The sequence below is a fragment of the Salvia splendens genome, chromosome 1 (assembly GCF_004379255.2).
Source record: "Salvia splendens isolate huo1 chromosome 1, SspV2, whole genome shotgun sequence".
In the NCBI taxonomy this organism is placed as follows: Eukaryota; Viridiplantae; Streptophyta; class Magnoliopsida; order Lamiales; family Lamiaceae; genus Salvia; species Salvia splendens.
In genome coordinates, this window is record NC_056032.1 from 31,074,444 (window position 1) to 31,096,433 (window position 21,990).

Below are 21,990 nucleotides of genomic sequence, written 5' to 3' on the forward strand. Positions count from 1 at the left end.
TGGTTGCATTTTAATCTATTGCCGGGCTTAGATTGAATATTAAGGTATGCAATTCTAGTTCTTGTGTTGCTAGTTTTGTGGAGCCATTAGATTCTTGCTTTGGTGAAAGTTGCCTTGGGTTGTCTTCATTGTTTTGTAGAAGGTCCATAGGTTCCAAGCATCTATCTAAATCATAACACCTTCACCTTCTCCCTTTTCCACCATTTTTACTGTTTCATTTCTTGTTGGGTTTGTTTGGGTTATTGAAATATTTACAAGAGCAAGTCCGGGGTAAACATATGTGTCTTGAATCCTTAAGATTCACATTATTAGCTTTAGGGCCGGAAGGGTTGTCCAAAGACTACCGACGACGGCGAGGTGATAAGGCCTATTTCATGCATCGGTTTAGGGGTAAAATGTATGGTACTTGATCAGTTTATCGCGCAAAGCGAGTGTTAATTGTGCACGAATGCCGCTTGACCAAGGGCAACAAGGCCAGGTTGACCAAGCTGGTACAGAAGGCGAAAAAGGCCAAAAACCGGGTGGGTTGATCAAGGGAGTAATCAAGCAGTTAGCCGGGGGACCAATTCGTTCAAGAAGAAAGACACGTTAGGCTGATGCGCTGGATGGCGATCATCAATGGGTTATCAAGGACGACATTCTAGAAGGGGACACGTGCTAATACGTAAGACGCAAGGACGAAGCCGATCATCATTCAGTTATTGAGGAGCGACGTCATTCTAGAAGAAGGGCACATATCAATCGATGAGGAGCTCAATGCCAGCAAGGACGAATATTCGCTGCCAAAGACGTTACCCCAGCGGGAGATTATTGCGACGAGCTTATAAATAGAGGATGCACCATCCTAATTAAGGATCTACTTCCTTCCGCTTCTAGTTTAGCTTTTCTTTTTAGTCTAGTTTCCAGTTCCAAGTTTTCTCCAGTTCCAAAGATAGCTTAGTTAGATAATCGCAATGGTTAGTTAGAAGAGAGCGACCGAAGGAGCGCGACAGAGTCATCAATATTTGTTAGCTTAGTTAAATTTCATTTTGTTTCGTAGACTCTTGCTTGTATTCACTCTCCAGTTCCAAGTTTGAAATCTTTTATAAAAATCGAAGTTATTTTGTTTCTGGATCTTGTTTACTGTTCCAGTTTAGCTTCAACTTTAAAATTCTCGATCCAGTGTTTAATCTTGATGAATGGCAAAGGGTTTGTGTTTTCGTAGCAAGCCTAGGTAGTTAAATCCTTTTCCAGGGATGGACCAGCTGGGATATCCTAACTTCCGTTTCTGACGTGGAGATGTGAGCAGATCCAGCTGCTTTGGTGGTTGGTTTTGATAACTTTTTTGTTTCTCCCTCGTATGGTTTTAGTCAGCTTTTTTGCCACTTGATAGCACGGAGGATCTCGACTTGTGGGACCCCTATTTGGCTTCTTCATGTTCTTGTTTAGATCCTAGTCACTTTTGGGCTAAGATCATGTTGTTAGAACATTTTATTTTGATCTTATTTAAGGGTTGGAGGTCTGCCTAAACCTCCCGCCCACAAAGGGCGGTTTTGATTAAAAAAAAAAATCCTTTTCCAGCATGATGAGTTACTTGATCCAGTAGTTAGGTTACATTCCGTCTAGCGTAACCCAGTAGTTTTAAAACTCCCAATTTAAAGCGTGGCAGCAGCCGACCCTTGTTCACTATTCACACACTCAACGCACCGGTTTCTTTGTGGGATCGACCCCGTACTTGCCGCTTTATTGTTAAAGTAGTGCACGTTTGGGAGTTATAAATATATTTGGGTGAACGAGAGAGAACGCCTTGATCAAGTGGCAACGACATTTACTAACTGATCTACTCGGTTTGGTTATCTTATATATAGCTTGATCCATCTGCGCGTGCCACCTTTCGAGCCACCAAAAATGGCGCCGTTGCCGGGGAAGCATGGTGTTATTACATGGAGGTGTTTAGTGCATAGGTGTAAATAGTTTTGTTTCTTTCTTTTCTAATTTGTTTTTCTTTCCGTTCATGAGAAGGTACCACCGCGGAGGACACTGGAATCATCCTCTCATATACAGAGATACAAACGCTCATTGGTGAGTCCAGGAAGCCGGCGTCGTAACCACCCGTTACAGAGCCGCATTAGAAGCAGCAGCCGCAGAACAACTGACCAGTGAGGAAGAAGGAGAACAACCCATGCCACCTAAACCACCAACATTTGAACAAGCAGAAGCAGATATGGCCCTCGTTGACAACGATTCGGGAATCGGCTCCCTACATGCCCACGACGAGAAGGAGCCCACCCATGCCATCGCTATTACTTCAGGAATGCGAACAATCGCGATCAAATAAGGGGTGCTAGCAGTATTGTCAAATTTTTATGGCCTCTCGAAAGAGTGTCCTTAAGCCTTTCTAGAAGAATTTTGCAGATACTGTGATATTCAGCCCGTGCCGGCTGGATCCACATCCGAAGATTATAGGCTCAAGGCTATGCCCTTCTTCTTGAAGGGCGACGCAGGAGTCTGCCTGTCAAGGCTGCCAAAGGGATCGATCAGAACATGGGCCAAGTTTCGCATGATATTTTTAGACCGCTTTTTCCCAGCGTCGAAGACGAGCGTCCTGAAGAGGGAGATCACAGAGGCTGCTCCAAGCATGCCCTAACCACAAGATGGGAGATCGTGAGGTCTATTCAACCTTCTATGGCGAACTCACAGTGGACAGCAAAAACGATCTCAACTTAGCAGCCCAAGGGCATTTCTCAAAAACCCCATTCAGTCAAGCGAAGAGTATTCTGGAGAGGCTAATCGAAGCGAAGATATCGTATGAGACCTCCCTCGACCAATACAAACGAGGGGCCGTGCACACACCAGAGGCAAGAAGTGATGAGAAGCTGGAGGCTCAATTCGAGCAAATGGAGAAGAAGCTGCTAGAGGCAGTGGAGAAGTCCAGAGCGCCTCCATCGCCTGCACCCAAGGAGAAGCCTTATGTGCCACCACTGCCGGAGGAGCACCACTACTATTACTGCGAGTTCCCACCTGAAGTGGAACAACAAACTCAGGTGAATGCCTCAGCCATTGGAACACAAACGACAACTGGATCCAGGGAAAGCAAAAGGATGCTCCACGGAGAGACCATCCCAATTTCAGGTGGAGTGATCAGAACCAAAGCCAACCGCCTCAATCGTCCATGCAACAAATACAAACCTCCAAGGGGCAGCCCAATTGGCCCGCTCGAAATCAAGAGAGACCAAACAACGGAGGGAACAGGATGTCAGGTGGACCACAAGGCAATTGGTCAAGCGGTCATCAAGGGAACTGGTCCAGTGGAGGACAGCCTAACTAGTCAAGCAGACAGCAGGAGGGAAACTGGGGCTACAGACATCAAGGCCCCCAGTCAAGTAACCAGGGGAGACAACCGAACAACCAGGTGGTTAGCTATGTTCCACCGCATCAAAGAGGCAACCAACATCACAACCAGCCACAGTACCAGCCAGAGCACTATGGGCCGTCCGACTACGCTCAACCAAACCATGTTGGGGGATCGTCAAATCAGAGGTATAACCGGCACCCCAATGAAGGTCCAGGAGAAATGATAGTTCCGCACCAACCTAATGATGCGGTGCGAGAAATTCATGAGGCTCAGAAGGAGCAGAGGGCAGCGCTGGACATGCTTACGAAGCAACTATCTCAAGTTGCCATGTCGCTGGGAGAGCTGAGAGGAAATGAAGGGAAAATCCCTGCTACTGTGCAACAGCCTAGGCGTGAGAACATAAGTGAAGACTCCCTGAGGTCAGGGAAGGTATACCAGAGCCCCAGCCCACCTGCGGTGTCCCCAGTGTCTATGCCTGGACAGAGCCACCAAGAGGAAGGAGAGTCCAGTGGAGCTAATCAAGCCAAAGGAAGAGATAAAGGGAAAGTGAAAGTGGGCGGCGAGACCTCAGGGGAGAGTCAAGGAGAAGAAGCCGAGAAGGTCAAGCCGTACCCATACCGCGGAATGGTGACCAGGAAGAAAGACGCCACAATCGATGTGGTCAGTATGTTCAAAGACGTGGAAGTCAAGGTGCCACTCCTGACGGCGTTGAAGATGCCCCCGATCAGCAAGTTTATCAAGGACTACCTGGCGGGGAAGGTCAATGAAGAAGGGTGAATGATCACAGAAGAGAATGTCTCAGCAGTAATCCTACGGAGCGACCTCCCCTCAAAGAAGACCGACCCAGGGATGTTCACACTCCCGATTTCAATTGGGGATATTCAAGTGGAGCACGCCATGTGCGATTTAAGGGCATCTATCAACGTTCTGCCGTATGCTATTTATAAGAAGCTGGGAGAGGCTAAGGTGGTCGACACCAACATCATGATATAGCTAGCTGACAGATCTTGCATTCACCCGGAGGGAATTCTGGAAGATGTAATCGTGAAGGTGAACAACTTTCTGTACCCAGCCGACTTCTTTGTCATCAAGATGACAGAGCCAGCAGCGAAGGAGTCCAGCGGAGTTCTGTTGGGAAAACCGTTCCTGTCAACGACCAACACTATAATCGACGTCCGTAATGGGACAATCAGTCTGGATTTCAACGGAGAATAGTTTACGTTCAACATCGACGAAGCAATGAAGCAGCCAGCAGACAGTGAAAACGTGTATTCAGTGGACGTGACTGAGCCGCTAGTGCAGGAGTATCTGGAGGAGGAGTTCCTGCAAAGACAGTTCACAGATTCCACTATGGATGAAGAAGTTGAGAGTGAAGTCGCAGAATGGTATGAAGCCTTGAACGTCGGTGAAATGGATGATCAAGCCATCGCGAAAGTGATGATGGATTTTTGCGAGAGACCGCAACCAGATGGGTCAAGCGGGAAGGCTCAAGTGTCTAGCCTCGAGAAGCTGCCTGATCAAGGCAAGTCACTGAGAAGAGAAACAGGAGAGAATCATCTGCCTACTGAAACGCCAACACCCGCAAAGGAATTGAAGCCCCTTCCAGCACATTTGAAGTACGCCTATCTTGGGGAAGACGAAACAAAGTCCGTTATCATCAACACTCAGTTGAACCAGGGGCAGAAAGATGAATTGCTGGAAGTGTTGAGGCGAAATCAAAAGGCCATCGGGTGGAAGTTGACAGATCTGGTGGGCATCAACCCAGATTTATGCATGCATCATATGAGGCTGGAAGAAGGAGCTAAGCCCCATCGTGACCAGCAGTACAAACTCAACCCCAACATGAGGGAAGAGGTACTCAAAGAGATAGTCAAGATGGTATCCATAGGGATCATCTACTCCATCCCGGATAGCAACTGGGTCAGTCCGGTTCATATGGTGCCAAAGAAGGGAGGAATATAGGTCGTGAAAAACGAGAAGAATGAGGTGATTCTAACACGACCAGTCACCGGATGAAGGATGTGCATTGATTACAGGAAGCTGAATGCTGCCACAAAGAAGGATCACTTCCCTCTGCCATTCATTGACCAGATGGTTGAGAAATTGGCGGGGAAGCAATATTTCAGTTTCCTTGATGGGTACATGATAAGTCGTATTCTAGGCCTTGGTTACTGGTCAGTATGATGTACATAATTGAATTATATCTGCAAAACAGTTGTTTAAGTGTGCAGGTTGAGTGTTCTAGCCAGTAGGCAAAGCTTCGGATACTTCAGGCGAAAAGGGCGCCAGGAGGGTGCAATACTGGCCAGGATGCATGCAAATAAACGTTCGAGATGGAGAAGAAGGATAGCTGGGACTGGTCAACCGCAATTAAGGGCAGAAAAGTCATTTCGCAATGAGGTTTTACCCTAAAATCAAGGTCAAGCCTCCCTATAAAAGGAAACCACTTGGAGAGATAAAGCGGGGATGGATATAGACACCATCATCACTCTTAGGTAGAAATCTCTCGTTAGTTCAGTTCTTCAGCCCAGTCCAGATTCTCATTCCTCACCACAGCCATGATTACCTGAGTTCCAGAAGTTCGTCGGAGTTCTAATTGTTCTCATTTCAGCCAGTGTGATCGTAGTTTAGCTGTTTCATCGCTCGGAGTGGCAAACAATCTTTAATTGCTTTCGTAGTTTATTTTCACTTGCTTTTCTTACGTTGGATCTGTGAAATTTTCTCTATTTTCTGACTTGAAGTATTTTGGTTGTGATCCAAACGTTTAATTGCTATGAATTTGCTTTTGATGTTTTCTTGCGTTTGATTTCCTTTCCTTCTGCCTAGGTAGCTTAAATCCAGTAGTTACGGTAATTTCTAATGTTGAATCGCATGTTTTCATTTCTGTAGTTAATCTGCCTGAGTTTGCAAGTCTATATAGCTGATAGATTTTAGATCTGAAATGGTTAAATGTGAAAGCTTAGTTTACGTAGTTTCTGCCACCTTGCATGTCACCCAGTAAGCATGATTTCAGTTTCGCTAGATTAATCTTTTGATTTGAAGTTTTTAATTTTGGATCTGAGCTGTGAAGTTTGTTAATCTGTGTTTCTCGTTCATGAAATCTGAGATTGTTGATTTGAGTTTATTCATGTTGAAGAAGATAGCATCCACATCCAAGTTTGGGACTACTTTTACTTTTTAGTTACTTTTTTGCTTTTGTCCTTTACTTTTTCTACCTTTTCAGCTGGTACCCTACAGATCTGTCAGTCTAGTCACCTAACTACCTCTTTTCCTCTGATATTCCGTTTAGCTTTTTATAGTAATCTCGTACCTTACACATATTTTCAAAGACATAATGTCCCCTACTCTCACGTACACAGCTGCTTATCAAACGTCTCTCACTCATCCTATTCAGTAGAGTAACATCTTAACTTCCAGCCTAGATAAAGTCTCAACCCAAAGCGTGGTAGCTAACCAAAACCTCTTCAGAATTTCACCACAATTCCCAAAGCGCATTCATCTCTGTGGGATTCGACCCCTACCTTCACTATACTACCCAGTAGAAGAGGGTTGAGGATTTATTGATACCAGGTTCAGGCTTAGCCAGGGATTCCATACTGATCAGTAGGATATACCTTCGCTTTAACGACACCTGACACAAACCTGCTCTTTCAGTACAGTGGCTACTTCCAGATCGCGGTGAATCCAGAGGACCAAGAGAAGACCACTTTCACCTGCCCTTTCGGCACCCACGCTTACAGAAGGATGCCGTTTAGCCTCTGCAACGCCCCAGGCACTTTCCAAAGATACATGATGAGCATCTTCTCTGATTTGTTGGAGGACTGTATAGAGAACTTCATGGACGACTTTACTGTCTATGGGGACACATTTAATCAAGGGCTACATAGCCTAAACAGAGTGCTGGAAAGGTGCCGGCAGAAGGACTTGATTTTAAATTTTGAAAAATGCCATTTCATGGTCACTGAAGGAATAGTCCTGGGCCACGTGATGTCAAGCAGAGGGATAGAAGTGGATCAAGCCAAAGTGGCAGTTATAGCGAAGCTCCCATACCCGACGAATCAAAAGGAGATCCGAGCCTTCCTGGGTCATACGTGCTTTTACAAGTGATTTATCAAGGATTTTGCGAAGATAGCCCAGCCCTTGACAAGGCTGTTCCAAAATGATGTGGAGTTCGAGTTTTCTGATGATTGCAAAGCCGCATTCCAGCTATTGAAAGACAGACTGATCAGTTCTCCGATTATCCGCACCCCCTGACTAGAGTCACCCCTTCGAGGTGATGTGCGATGCAAGTGATTATGCAGTAGGGGCGGTCTTGGGTCAAAAGATCGATGGGAAAAGTTATGTTATCTTCTACGCTTTAAAAACTCTATATCAAACACAGAAGAATTACGATACGACCAAGAAGGAGATGCTGTTAGTAGTCTATGCCTTCGAGAAGTTCAGACCCTACCTGCTGGGCTCAAAGGTGATTGTCTACACCGATCATGCGGCGATCAAATACCTTCTGGCGAAGAAAGAGTCAAAACCGCGCCTGATTAGGTGGGTGCTCCTGTTGCAAGAGTTCGACTGGGAGGCGGTCGACAAGAAGGGAAGCGAGAATAGAGTGGATGATCACTTAAGCCTAATCATGCAAGAAGACAATGGGGAAGCCATCTCTGACGCCTTCCCTGAGGAACATTTATATCTGATCAAATCAACATCCGAACTTCAGTGGATCAATAGAGCTTAGAGGACTGATCAAGCTGACCGAGGGAGAGAAATCCAACACAGACAAAAAGAGCCATGGTTTGCGGACATAGCCAACTATCTGGTGACGGGAGAGCTGCCCAGAAATGATGAAGTCACAAGGGCACAGAAGCAGAAGCTCAAGAGCGACTCCCGATACTTCTATTGGGATGATCCATACTTGTGGAAGATGGGGGTGGATCACGTCATCCGACGCTGCATACCAGATTGGGAACAAGAGGACGTGTTGGTCCACTGCCACACACTAGTTTGTGGTGGTCACTTCGGGCAAAAGAAAACAACGAGGAAGGTACTTGACAGCGGTTTTTACTGGCCTTCCATCCATAAAGACGCCTACAATTTCTGCAAGAGATGCCCAAGATGCCAGCTGACTGGAGGAATTTCTGCAAGAGATGAGATGCCACAGATCCCATAGCAGTATGCAAGATATTCGATGTGTGGGGAATGGATTTCATGGGACCCCTCCCATCTTCTGAAGGCAATCTCTATATTCTGGTGGCAGTGGACTATGTGTCCAAATGGATAGAGGCGAAGGCGACGAGGATGTGTGAGTCCAGGGAGGTGGCCAAGTTCTTAAAATCAAACATCTTTACCCGGTACGGGGTACCACGAGCCATCATCTCTGATCAAGGGACTCATTTCATCAACAGAACCATCAAAGCTTTGATGAGGAAATATGGCGTCTACCACCGACTGTCCACACCTTACCACCCTCAGTCAAATGGCCAGGTTGAAGTATCTAACAGGGAGATCAAGGCGATCTTGGAAAAAACGGTGAACCCCACGAGGAAAGATTGGAGCCATTGACTGGAAGACACGCTTTGTACGTACAGGACCGCTTTCAAGACGCCGATCAGAATGTCCCCTTACCGGCTGGTATTCAGGAAGATGTGTCATTTGCCTGTGGGAGTCGAGCATCAAGCATTCTAGGCGATCAAAGAGATGAATCTGAATGCCGAGTCTGGTGTTGAAGAAAGGAGATTGCGGCTGCAAGAGCTTGAGGAGCTCCGCCTTGACGCTTACGACTCTACCATGTGGTATAAAGAGAAGACAAAAATATGGTATGACAAGAACCTTCGCAAGAAGGAGCTCAAGGTTGGCCAGAAAGTGCTACTCTTCCAGTCAAGACTCAAGCTGATGCCTGGGAAGTTGAGGTCAAGGTGGATAGGCCCCTGTACCATCATCGCCATAAGAGCCAATGGAGTAATCAAACTCCAAGGAAGCGATCCTGATTCGCCTTCCTTTTTGGTGAATGGGCATACGGTGAAGCCATATAGAGATGGAACGGAGGTGTGTGTGGTGGACGACATTCCACTGCTCATGCCTAACTCTCTCATGTGAAGCAGGTATAAGGAGTGACTTAGTACTTTTTGGGTAGTTTGCTTGATCAAGCAACTAATTTCTAAACCTACAAAACTGATCAAGTGACATCCTAGGGGAACTCGGTCAAGTCTTTGGTAATTAGTGTAAATATTTTTCGTGTATTGTTTTTTTTAAAAAAACTTAGGAAATAAAGAATTGGAAAAAAAGGGGGGCAACTGATCAAGTGGTTATTAATTGAGTATTCATCTGGAACCACCTGTCCACTTGATCAATTGGAATTTGGATTTAATTGGTGGGTTACAGTGATTTGATTGATCAAGGCAGGGTGATGAAAGGGCGCGCTCATTTGAAAAAGCGCGGAAATACTAAACGTCGGAGAAGGCAAACTGTTGAGTTGAAAAGTCGTACTAGAGGAAGTAGCGTATCAAGGAAGCCAAGCCAGCTGTCGCCCTGAAAAGTCACGCTGGTACTCGAAGAGACGCACGGATACCAACAGTCTGCATTGACTTTAAAAGGGAGTTCTCTGCAATGTACTTCACTTTTTCTCCCAACTGCCTACAGTAAGCTTGTTTGCTCTCATCCATTTCTCTCAAGTTTCAGAACCCTAGCCAGAGCACCACCACTTCCACACACACATAGAGAAAACAAACCCACCCCAGAAATCAGAACGATGAAGATTACACAAATCACCACATCATCTAGTGAGGAGGCTCCCGGCGCCAGCAGTAGTGGCCGTGGACCTTCCACTCCAACCACGGCGGTCGCACCGCCACAACCCAGCGCCTCCATTCCACCCCGTGAAGTGGACCCCATTTTCCAGAGGCGACTGGAGCACCTCCTCCGTAGTTTACCCACCGGGGCAGATCCCGCGACGGCTTATGCCACTCTTAAGGCTCAATTAGGAAATTCCGGTCTGATGACCCCACTCCAACTCCCACATCCCAAAATCCCCCACCTTCTCCAACCAAAACAAAATCCCCTCCACATGCTCCTAAACCTACTCCCGTCTCCCCGCTGGTACAGTACAGTGGGGACGACTCCGACGAAGAGGAAGGGGAGGAGGGCCCAGCACAACCTGTCGCCGCTGACACCCAGGGTGTATCTACCCCGCAGCGAGGAGGAGCTGAGTTAGAGCCGCTCATCGGCGATCCTGGCAGGGCTAGCCCTGGACCAGAAGAGGGCACACCCGCCCTAAACATCCCATCACCTGTGAGTGGCGGGAGTTCTAACTCCCCCCCTGTTTAAGGGCCACCACAGATAGAGGTGGTGGAAATCGATGATGATGATATGGAGGACTTTCCGCCTCCTCCCAGCGATATTCTACTACACCAAAGGGAGGCAGAATGGAACTTCATTCCGAATGTGGAGGATGTTAGGTTTAGTATACTGAAAAGCATGTTTCGAGCGAGTTCGCGCGAATAGAATCTTTCCTGTATACGGAAAAACTCTACAATCCACTTTTAACTCGATTTACTATTATTTGAGCAGTTTGCACGAATAGAATCAGTATATTATTACATTGTGTTTGCTTGTGCGTTTATAAGATGTTTTATAAACATGTAAATGCATAAGAAGTAAACAAAGCCTAAGTCTTTTGCTTAGTATACTGGTTGTGGACCGCGTCCAAGTTAAGGTAACTACAGTCGGTTCTATGCAATGCTTTGCAAAAGAAAAAGAAGAATTTCACAACCTAGACAAGCTTTGGCTACCTATGGCGAAAGGTTGCAATGTCAGTCTGATTATTTCTAAGCCTTATTGAAATAAAATGACGTTGGTGTGGTATAACACTGAATGGATCTAACAGCAAGACGTGTCTTTATGCTATCTACTGAAAGACTAGGTCTTGATAAATATCTATTTCTTAATCAATGTACGTTAGCATTGAGCATACGATATTGATTATCTACTACTTTGACTTACCAAAGGTGCGAGTTTTTCGTCACCCAACGATCCAGGTATATTGGGTAGTGGTGATCATTATCTAGCGGTGCTAGGATTGCTATTATGTTGAATCGTGCGCGAGGTGAGTCTCGTTTGATGATGTCCTCAAGAGGAGCTTGAACAAGGTTTTATTATTCGAAAACTGGCCAGTTGGAATTTAATTATTCCATGAATAATAATTAAGTGTTTCTTGTTAAGTCCACTCTAGGAATTAATAAGATGTTAATTAATTAAGTCCATAGCAGACTTTAATTAATTAATGGACATTTATATCTTAAGCGCAAGAAATAAATAATAAACAAAAATGGAAACCCGGATTACTTGTAATTTCGGATTTGGATGGGGAGGTCAATATTACGTCTGTAGTGGCTGCTCGTAATATTCCAATATAAGCTTGTATTAAATTGTGGGTTCAACTTAATTAGTAAAAAGCTAATTGGGGGAGCTCATATCCAAAACCTTCCATAGATCCCTGACTGGGCCCAATATGAACTATTATAAATATGAGAATAAAAGAGACAGAAACACAATTTTATTTGATGAAAATTTCGTCCCTCACATATACAGTGTAGGGGACGAAAATTTCTCAGCTCTCCTTCGTGAGAAAGTTCTGTCTTCTTTATTCGAATCCTAGTGTTTCGATAAGATCAGCCCACTCTGATGTCGGAATACAGTTCAGGACACCAGTCAGAAGATCCGTGGTCTAGTATTGAAGATCATCGTGGAGAAGGCGCGAGCAATCGACGATTCTTTGGAGAATCAAATCGGTAACTCTAAACCGTAGAATTCATGTTTAGGATTTATATTCTATGAGCATGAATTATTTGCGTTCTAGCATGCAATTCTGTGTTAACATGTGAATTGATTAATCTCATAATCTGTCAAATAGATCCTACGTCTGATTTATTTATTTTGTACAAGTCTTCCGATGTGCAAGGGGCTCCAAACCCCAACAATTGGTATCAGAGCCAATTTTTGGCTCTGATTATGTTGATTAATTTCATGTTATGTGAATTGCTTGAATGCATAATCTTTTACATATGAATTGGTTTTACAAATTTGCGTATATGATTGTCCGTACGAATCAATTGATTCTTTGAGGATAGTTAGTATAAACTAATTATGTAATGATTACGTGTAATTATTTCTTTGAATGATTACATATATACATATTATATTACGTGGATTGTAATGCCGTGACAAGAATTCAATTGTTTGAATTCCGTTTTGTCACCATAGTGAATTGATGAATCAATTCGAGTCGTGTGGCCGAGGACGGCGGCTGCAGATACGGCAGGAACGGCAGCAGCAGCGGAGGTCTGGCGGCGACTGTGCGACAGCAGCGTCGGAGATCGCCGGACAGCAGCCGCTGCGCAGGCAGCGTCGCAGCAGCGGGCACGGACGGAGAGGATTTCCCGGGCTCGAACGTCGACGGAGATGGCTGCGTTGTGCACAATTTGTGACAGCAGTGACGTCTTCGAGCAACGATAGTTCTAGTTCGAGTGGGAGCCCGAAGGTGGAGTGCGTGCACCGATGACGAGGACGACGCAGCGGCGACGTCGTCACGCAGGCAGCAGCGACGAATTTCGAGTGAGAGTCCTTCGCGGGCAGTTTCCCGGACTCGAGTACGACGACGCAAGATTAGGCTTTCCCCTATGCGTGACGTCGAGACGCCTCGTTCCGTGACTTCGATTTCCAAATTTGATTAGGGTTTCTAAATCCTTGTATTCAATTTTGGAAATAATTCAAGATAAATATGAGAATAAGATTTGAATATATCTTTTGTGGATTTTATATATTATATAAGATTTGATATTGTATCAAATCATGGATTAATTAGATTTTTTCCTTATTTAATGGATTTATATGGATTTTTATTCCTAGATGAATCCTAGTTATATGTGGATTTAATCCTAGATAAATCTTAGATAGATATGAATAATTATAATATAATATTATCTTATTCTATGGATTTATGTGGATTTACCCAAGATAAAATCCTAGATGAATTAAGATAAATATTTATATTAATTTATTTTATCCTATATATTTGAATAGATTTAATTCTATTAAGACAAATCTTAGATGGATTAAAATAAACATTAATCCAAGTTATCCTGATCTTTTGGATTTATATCCTAGATAGATTAGGATAAAGATAATATATAAGAAAATCCTTATTTAATTGGATTTAGATAAATTTATTTATCTAAGAAATCCTGAGTAATACTTGATATGTTCTAGATGTCTATTCTAAATAGAATTAAGATTTGTATAAATCTTGGTTAATTGAATTTCATTTATCGTATGGATTATGATGGAATCGTTTCTATCTAACAATATCCTAGAACGATTTAAATAATGATAATCAAGTGTCAAGGTTATCTTGAATAGAAGGATTTGATTTTATCGAAATAAAATCTAGAATGATCCTAATTGGATTTAGATAGTTAACACTATCTTGATAAATCCTAAGTGAATTTGGATAATTATTATCCAAGATAAATCTTAAATAATTTCCGTTAATTATCCAGCGTGTTTAAATGCCATGCATTAAATGGAATTATCTGTTTATTTGCTGTTTATCTATTTTAAGTGGATTATCTGCCTTATCTGCTTATGTGATAATTATGCAAAAACCATATAAAATATCTAAGCGATAATTACAACAAGTGCGTTGTATATGGTCTCCATCAATTGGTCTGCAATTTATGAAGCTTTTTTCTAATATTATCGCCACCTGCTCTGTGGGGAAAATAATCCTAAGAAATAGCGAGTTCATGAGGGCGGACTACTCAAAAATAAATAGTATGAACTAGAATATGGTTTCCAATATTATCGCCACCTGCTCTGTGGGGATAATAATCCTAAGAAACTGCGAGATTCAGAAGTTCACAAAGGATTTATGAGATAGCTTGATCTAGTTAGCAGCACATGAGCATTGTTATGAGAGTGTGTTGTAGAAATGAGACTCAGTAATGCTAAATTCGGTGGTCTTGCTTAGGCAACATTAGGCGGCCATGCCACTCTATGGTCTCTAGATTATTCGTCGGTGTTGTGATCAGTAAAATTGTAATATTTTAATGCGTATTGACTTCCTCTGGAGGATACTAAATTTTAATTTTACAGTTGCAAGATACATAATTGTTTTGTGGTTATTTGCGATTATGTATTGAGCATAAGTATGTGATAATAAGTTTATTTACCATATCTTCATTATGTCATTCAGTATCTTGTCTGCAATCCTTAAAGAAATAAACTCGAATGCCAAAATTATGTAGACTGGAAACGTAAATGGATAAGATTCTTATCGCTAAAACTTAGAGTTTATACTCACTGATTCATGTCCTTCATTTCCTCGACATAATTCCACGAAGATTGTTCGAGAATGCTTTTTGCATGTACTTGACAAGTTCTTTAAGGAATAAGGTCAAGCTATTTTCTTTTAAGTAGCACGACAAGTCTTGGTTAGTGACGATGAAAGATGGATATCAATAGAATCTGTCAAGATGATTCGATTGGAATATCCTAAAGGGACATAATATTTTGAGGAATCTTTTGATCACTCAAATAGTTTCTGACTCAAGTCATCGCCTGAAGTAATAAGAAATGACTAAAAGAAGGTTTAACCGAAAAGTAGAAAACCTTCTGAATATTAGTCGTTATATTACTGTTAGAGGAAAGTAACATGATAGATGATGAATTCGTAAAGGCTGCATTTTTCCTAAGTCCTAGTTCGTTTGAACAAAAGACTAGATATGGAAATGAGAGAGCCTGAATTGTCATCAAAGTTTGTTTAAAGCGAGTGAAGATGCTTTGTAAGTTGGTTTGACATCTTTTAAAGAAGGACAATGAGTTACATGACAATGCAACTTCTAAGTAAGAGATCTTAATCCAGTTAGGTTTTTGTTGCAGTGAGAGCTATCAATGCTCAATTATTGTTTTACGGTTGATGTTTAAGGCATCATAGTATTGAAACAATATAGATGCAACAAGATTGAGTATGAAACAACACATCAACTTCTTAAACAATGAATGATAAAGTATTTATGGCTCTTAGTCTTAAAGCCAAGAAAATACTTAGCTATTGTTCAAACTGATCTAGACTATCAAGATTAACAATTTGTTTGTTAAATAGATTGAAAGTCGAGAATGTCTGTTTGATGCACTATGAGTTAGAATTCTGTGATTCAGATTACTTATACAAGTGCAACATAGAAAGACTAGCAAGTCTTAATGGTTTACACTATAAGAAGACGAGCAATGGGTTATGATCAGTAGTGGGAGTCTAATCTCCATTGACGAATCCAAGCATTCTTCTAAAGAATGGGATAGTCATGAAAGAAGGAATCGAAGTCTTTCTAAGACAAGTTTGATTAAGTGATGAGTTTTACTCATGAAAATCTTATCATTGATGGGATAAACGTTAGATACAACGAAATACACCTTAATGAAATTACCAAAATCAGTATCATTGATGGGATAAACTGGTTGTCTGCCCAGTTTACGATAAAGGATTAAAGAGAAACTAATTACATTCTGAGCATCTAAGTGTTTCAAGATTGCTAGAAAGAATGTTGAGATTCTCTTAGGAATCCTATATCCATACATTGCTTGGAACATTTTAGCATTGGAGATTCCATGAAAAGGTTTTACCATTCAAGATGAAATTGTCTTGTCTCTAGTCAAGTGTCGTTTGACACTTAGTGAGAACAAGAATTATGAGACTAGTTCTGCAGATAGATGTCTCATGTATGCTATGATGTGTACTAAGTTTGATATTAGTTGTGCTTTTGCATAGCAAGTATATATCATTTTAACCATGACAAAGGACTTTGATTGAGGTAATGGATATACTATAGTACTTGAGAAAGACTAATCGCTATATTCTAGTTTACCAGTCATTCATGTAATGTCCTTGGGGTTATACTGACTAAGTCTTATGACTAATCGGTGATCGAGTAAGTCATCCTCAATATATGTATTTACATTAGGAGTATACTCCTAGTAGCTTTGATCGTAAGATCGAGTATGCCTATAGTAATTTTACTCTAGCAAAGGCTAACTCAAGGGACACACGAGATCATAAGCTAAGAATTCACATATAGAGGTGAAATTAATTAAAGATCAAGTACGCAACAAAGACATAGTAGTGGAAAAGATATTATCAGAGAACAACCAAGCAGATTTTTCACAGAAATTGTCTTTGTGGCAACACGTTTCAAATATGATGTGAAATGAATAGTAGTTTGATATATCTAGCTCTAATACCTGCTTTGTGTATAAGTGGGAGAGTTTTTGGCAATGGGTATACTCGAAAGCATGTTTTGAGTATAAGTGGGAGATTGTTAGGTTTAGTATACTGAAAAGCATGTTTCGAGCGAGTTCGCGCGAATAGAATCTTGCTTGTATACGGAAAAACTCTACAATCCACTTTTAACCCGATTCAGTATTATTTGAGCAGTTTGCACGAATAGAATCAGTATATTATTACATTGTGTTTGCTTGTGCGTTTATAAGATATTTTATAAACATGTAAATGCATAAGAAGTAAACAAAGCCTAAGTATTTTGCTTAGTAGACTGGTTGTGGACCGCGTCCAATTTAAGGTAACTACAGTCGGTTCTATGCAATGCTTTGCAAAAGAAAAAGAAGAATTTCACAACCTAGATAGGCTTTGGCTACCTATCGCGAAAGGTTGCAATGTCAGTCTGATTATTTCTAAGCCTTATTGAAATAAAATGACGTTGGTGTGGTATAGCACTGAATGGATCTAACAGCAAGACGTGTCTTTATGCTATCTACTGAAAGACTAGGTCTTGATAAATATCTATTTCTTAATCAATGTACGTTAGCATTGAGCATACGATATTGAGTATCTACTACTTTGACTTACCAAAGGTGCAGGTTTTTCATCACCCAACGATCCAGGTATATTGGGTAGTGGTGATCATTATCTAGCGGTGCTAGGATTGCTATTATGTTGAATCGTGCGTGAGGTGAGTCTCGTTTGATGATGTCCTCAAGAGGAGCTTGAACAAGGTTTTATTATTCGAAAACTGGCCAGTTGGAATTTAATTATTTCATGAATAATAAATAAGTGTTTCTTGCTAAGTCCACTCTTGGAATTAATAAGATGTTAATTAATTAAGGCCATAGAAGACTTTAATTAATTAATGGACATTTATATCTTAAGCGCGAGAAATAAATAATAAATAAAATTGGAAACCCGGATTACTTGTAATTTTAGATTTGGATGGGGAGGTCAATATTACGTCTGTAGTGGCTGCTCGTAATATTCCAATATAAACTTGTATTAAATTGTAGGTTCATTTTAATTAGTAAAAAGCTAATTGGGGGAGCCCATATCCAAAACCTTCCATAGATCCCTGACTGGACCCAATATGAACTATTATAAATAGGAGAATAAAAGAGACAAAAACACAATTTTATTTGATGAAAATTTCATCCCTCACATATACAGTGTAGGGGACGAAAATTTCTCAGCTCTCCTCCGTGAGAAAGTTCTGTCTTCTTTATTCGAGTCCTAGTGTTTCGATAAGATCAGCCCACCCTGATGTCGGAATACAGTTCGGGACACCAGTCAGAAGATCCGTGGTCTAGTATTGAAGATCATCGTGGAGAAGGCGCGAGCAATCGACGATTCATTGGAGAATCAAATCGGTAACTCTAAACCGTAGAATTCATGTTTAGGATTTATATTCTATGAGCATGAATTATTTGCGTTCTAGCATGCAATTCTGTGTTAACATGTGAATTGATTAATCCCATAATCTGTCAAATAGATCCTACGTCTGATTTATTTGTTTTGTACAAGTCTTCCGCTGTGCAAGGGGCTCCAAACCCCAACAGAGGATGAAGCAGAGAGGTAGGAGCAGCCGCTACGCCGCCGGACGCGCCGTTTGAGTATGTACAAGCTTTTGGAGGAAACAGAGGCCCTGAGGGCCAATCAGCCGAGGGAGGAGGAGGAGCCAGAATAGAGGCCTCGCGTCGTGCGGTGCCTGGTGGACAAAGAAGAGGCTGCCGATGACAACCATGCACAGAGAGAGAGGAAGAGAAAGGGGAAGGAGATTGTTCTTCCTCCTCCTAAGAAAAGCCGCCCTGCAAGCCAGGGAATAGTGATCAGAGACGCTGACCACCCTGCCACCCCGCTGCCCCAACAAGAAGATGAGGACAATGACACTGAGGGGCATGCGCTCCGCTGGACCCGGACGTCCAGGAGGCAACAAGGAATGCCTGCAACACCCTCTGCCGCCGACTACCCCAAACAAATTGTGGCCTTGACTGTAGACCTCCTCCAACAGATGCTAGAGTTCGACAATCCTAAGTGGCAGGAGGAGGTCAACCAGCGGGGGAAGAAACTCCACCAGCCCTCCCTGGCGACAATACGAGTGGAGGAGCGTTTCGCCGAGTACATTACCGGCATTGGGTTCGAATGGCTCCTAGAGGTGGATGAGATCCCCGTGCCGGAGGTCTTGGCCAAAGAGTTTTTCACTTCCTTCCTGTTTACCGGCAGTACAGACTTGGAGGCCAGGAGCGTCTCCTTCCGGGTATTTGGCCGTGGCTAAAAGATGAGCTTAAACTAGTTCTCCATTAGGATGAGGCTCTATACAGAAGCCCACGTAGCCAACGGGGAGTGGTTTAGGTGTGATATCGGCCTCCCGCACCGGAAGCCCGACTTCGATCTGCAGGCCGTCTGGAAGGCCCTGAGCCACGGGAGAGCGCCAGCCTTTAAAGCCTCTGAGTCCAGGGGTACTCACATCACCGACCCAGCCCTACGCCTTGCCCAGGTCTACCTAGACTGCAACTTGTTGGGTCAAGCCAATACCATGACTATCATAACCCTGGGGGAGCTCTACTTCATGTGGAGTATAAGAGAGCGGAGGAAAGTCCATCTGGGCTTTTGGCTGGCCTACTCCATCAACCAGATTGCTACCCGACCTGCCCGCCACTTAAACATCTGCCATCTCCTAGGAGCATACTTGAGGAGAAACTGGATCCTGGAGATCCAAGAGAGTGTAGAGAGCCCCTGCCGATGCCACAAGCCTGAACTATTTGACCTGGATTTCTATGTTAGAATACATGTACTTGAGAAGTCGCGCGGTGGGAAGCTTTGCTTCTACGCTATCGGCCAGAGGGAGCAACAAAAGGGCCAACAGGAGGAGAGGCAGAAGCAGAGGCCAGCTAAACGCACAACGAGCCCGACCAAGCAACAGAGGCCATAACTGGCTGTGGTGGCCACCCAAAGGACTGAGCCAGAGGAGGCTGCTCAAGCTGAAGATGGATGGAAGCTCCGCAAGGAGAAAATAATGCAACAGCTCGTGGAGAATTCCCATGCCCAACTGGTCCTGATGATCAGGGTTGAGACGGCGATGGAGATGACGATGGAAGCGGTCCGCGACCCAGCCTGCACCTTGGCGCAACAGCCCAGCGCGAGGCGCCCACCACCTCCCTCAACAAGCTCACCTCAAGGACGGCACACCTCCACTCCTACCAGGCCATCCTCTGCCCCACATGCTCAGTCTCCCCGGAAGAATTAGTATATCCCCCCTGACTCAGCTCGTTTCAAACTTCAACACTTTCTGTTATTTAATTTGAAAATTTGGCCTGTATAAATACTTTGATTCTCTGCTCATTTTTACTGCCTATGTGTTTTTGTTCATGTTTTCTGTTTTTTGACATGCTTTGATTTTTGGCACTATCTCCCGCTTAGCCCAGTGCCTGGTCTAAGTGTAAGAAGTTTTCCTTGATTTGTTTAATCTGTGTCGTTGCCTAACCGTTTTCCCACTGCATCAAGTCGCTCGAGGGCGAGCTAATGTGCGGTGGGAGGGGGGAGGGTTAGCCTAATTGAATCATTCATGTCAAGTTATAAAAATGCAAAACAATCAATAGTGATAATTAGGGCAGTATGCATGCAATTGGATAAATGAAAGATATGAATGCCTGGAAAAGAGTAAGAAAAATGATACAGTATGTTTGCATGTGAAACTTGATTGCCTAACTTGATCAGTTTGAACGACGCAAGTATGATCGAAATGCTCAATTTTAAAAACCTTCTGTGAAGCATCTCTATATGTGAGTTATAAGCCAAAGTAGAACACTTTCTACTATTTTTACAAAGAAAAAAATTATTACGAGAGGCTACTTTTTGATATTTAGATGAAAATTGCACAAGTAGTAAGGACTAAAGGCATTATGACTTAACCAATTGAGTCATTTCTTCTTTCGTTTCACGAACCCGCCTCGTCAAAGCAAGGCACCCCCTAGTTAACCACGTTGAGCCCATATACACTTTTACGCGTCTTTTGAAACCGAAACCCACATCTTTGTACATTTTTACAAACACGTGAGGAAAAGGGGTCAAGAGATGAATTATTTCAAAACAAAAAAGGGATAGTAATAGAATAGCCGAATTAAAAGGGTAGCCGGGTTGAGCAAGTTAGTCAATCAGGTTGATCAAGTCAGAAATCAGTTTAAAATAATGTTGGAAATATTTGGAACAAGAGAGAGAAAAAGAGAAGTGTGATAAAGAAAGGGCAGGAAAAATTTTGTGACATGACCCAGTAAGTCGAAAGCTAGGAAATAAGCTAAAAGTTAAAGGCTAAAGGTCGTGGCTTGACCAAGTGAAATATCCAGTGGCAAGGTAATAATTCAGCCTGATCCAGTAAAATTGTTCAAATCTTTGGTCTCTTGACTCATGTGTTTTTCTTTTTCTTTTTACAGTTTATATTTTTAATTTTTAAACTTAGAACCCCTAGGACCCTACCCTAACTCACTTACTCCCCTTAAGCCCCATTACAACCGAAACAAAGACCTTAAGGAACTATCTTGTGCAGTCCGATTCGAGGTATTAAATTTGTGACAATACAGAGTGAACAGTCCTAACATCTCTGGTGAGAAATGAGTGACTGAGTGAATCCAACAGTTGGTTTAAATTGAGCAATCTTGACAAACTGACACCTTGATCAAGTGAACGCGAAAGAGAAGAAACATAAGCTGCTGGCAAATGGATTGACCTCGACCTCGGGTATGATTGTTGGAAGTTTATTCGGTCTAATGCATCTATGTGAATATGTGCTTTTGTTTTGAGTCTTGTTTTCCTCTTCTCGTTTTCTTTCACTTTCTTGAAACGAGTAAACAATGCCTGAAGTTTGTCTTATCTTTTTCTTTTCTTTTTCTTTATACTTGAGGACAAGTATGTTTTAAGTGTGAGCAGTTTGATAAGGCGTATTTCATGCATCTGTTTAGGGGTAAAATGTATGTTACTTGATCAGTTTATCGCGCAAAGCGAGTGTTAATAGTGCAGGAATGCCGCTTGACCAAGGGCAACAAGGCTAAGCTGATCAAGCTGGTACAGAAGGAGTAATCAAGCAGTTAGTCGGGGGACCACTTCGTTCTAGAAGAAAAACACGTTAGGCTGATGCGCTGGATGGCGATCATCAATCGGTTTCTAGAAGGGGACACGTGCTGATACGTAAGACGCAAGGACGAAGCCGATCATCATTCTGTTATTGAGGAGCGACGTCATTCTAGAAGAAGGGCACGTATCAATCGATGAGGCGCTCAATCCCAGCAAGGACGAATATTCGCTGCCAAAGACGTTACCCCAGCTGGAGATTGTTGCG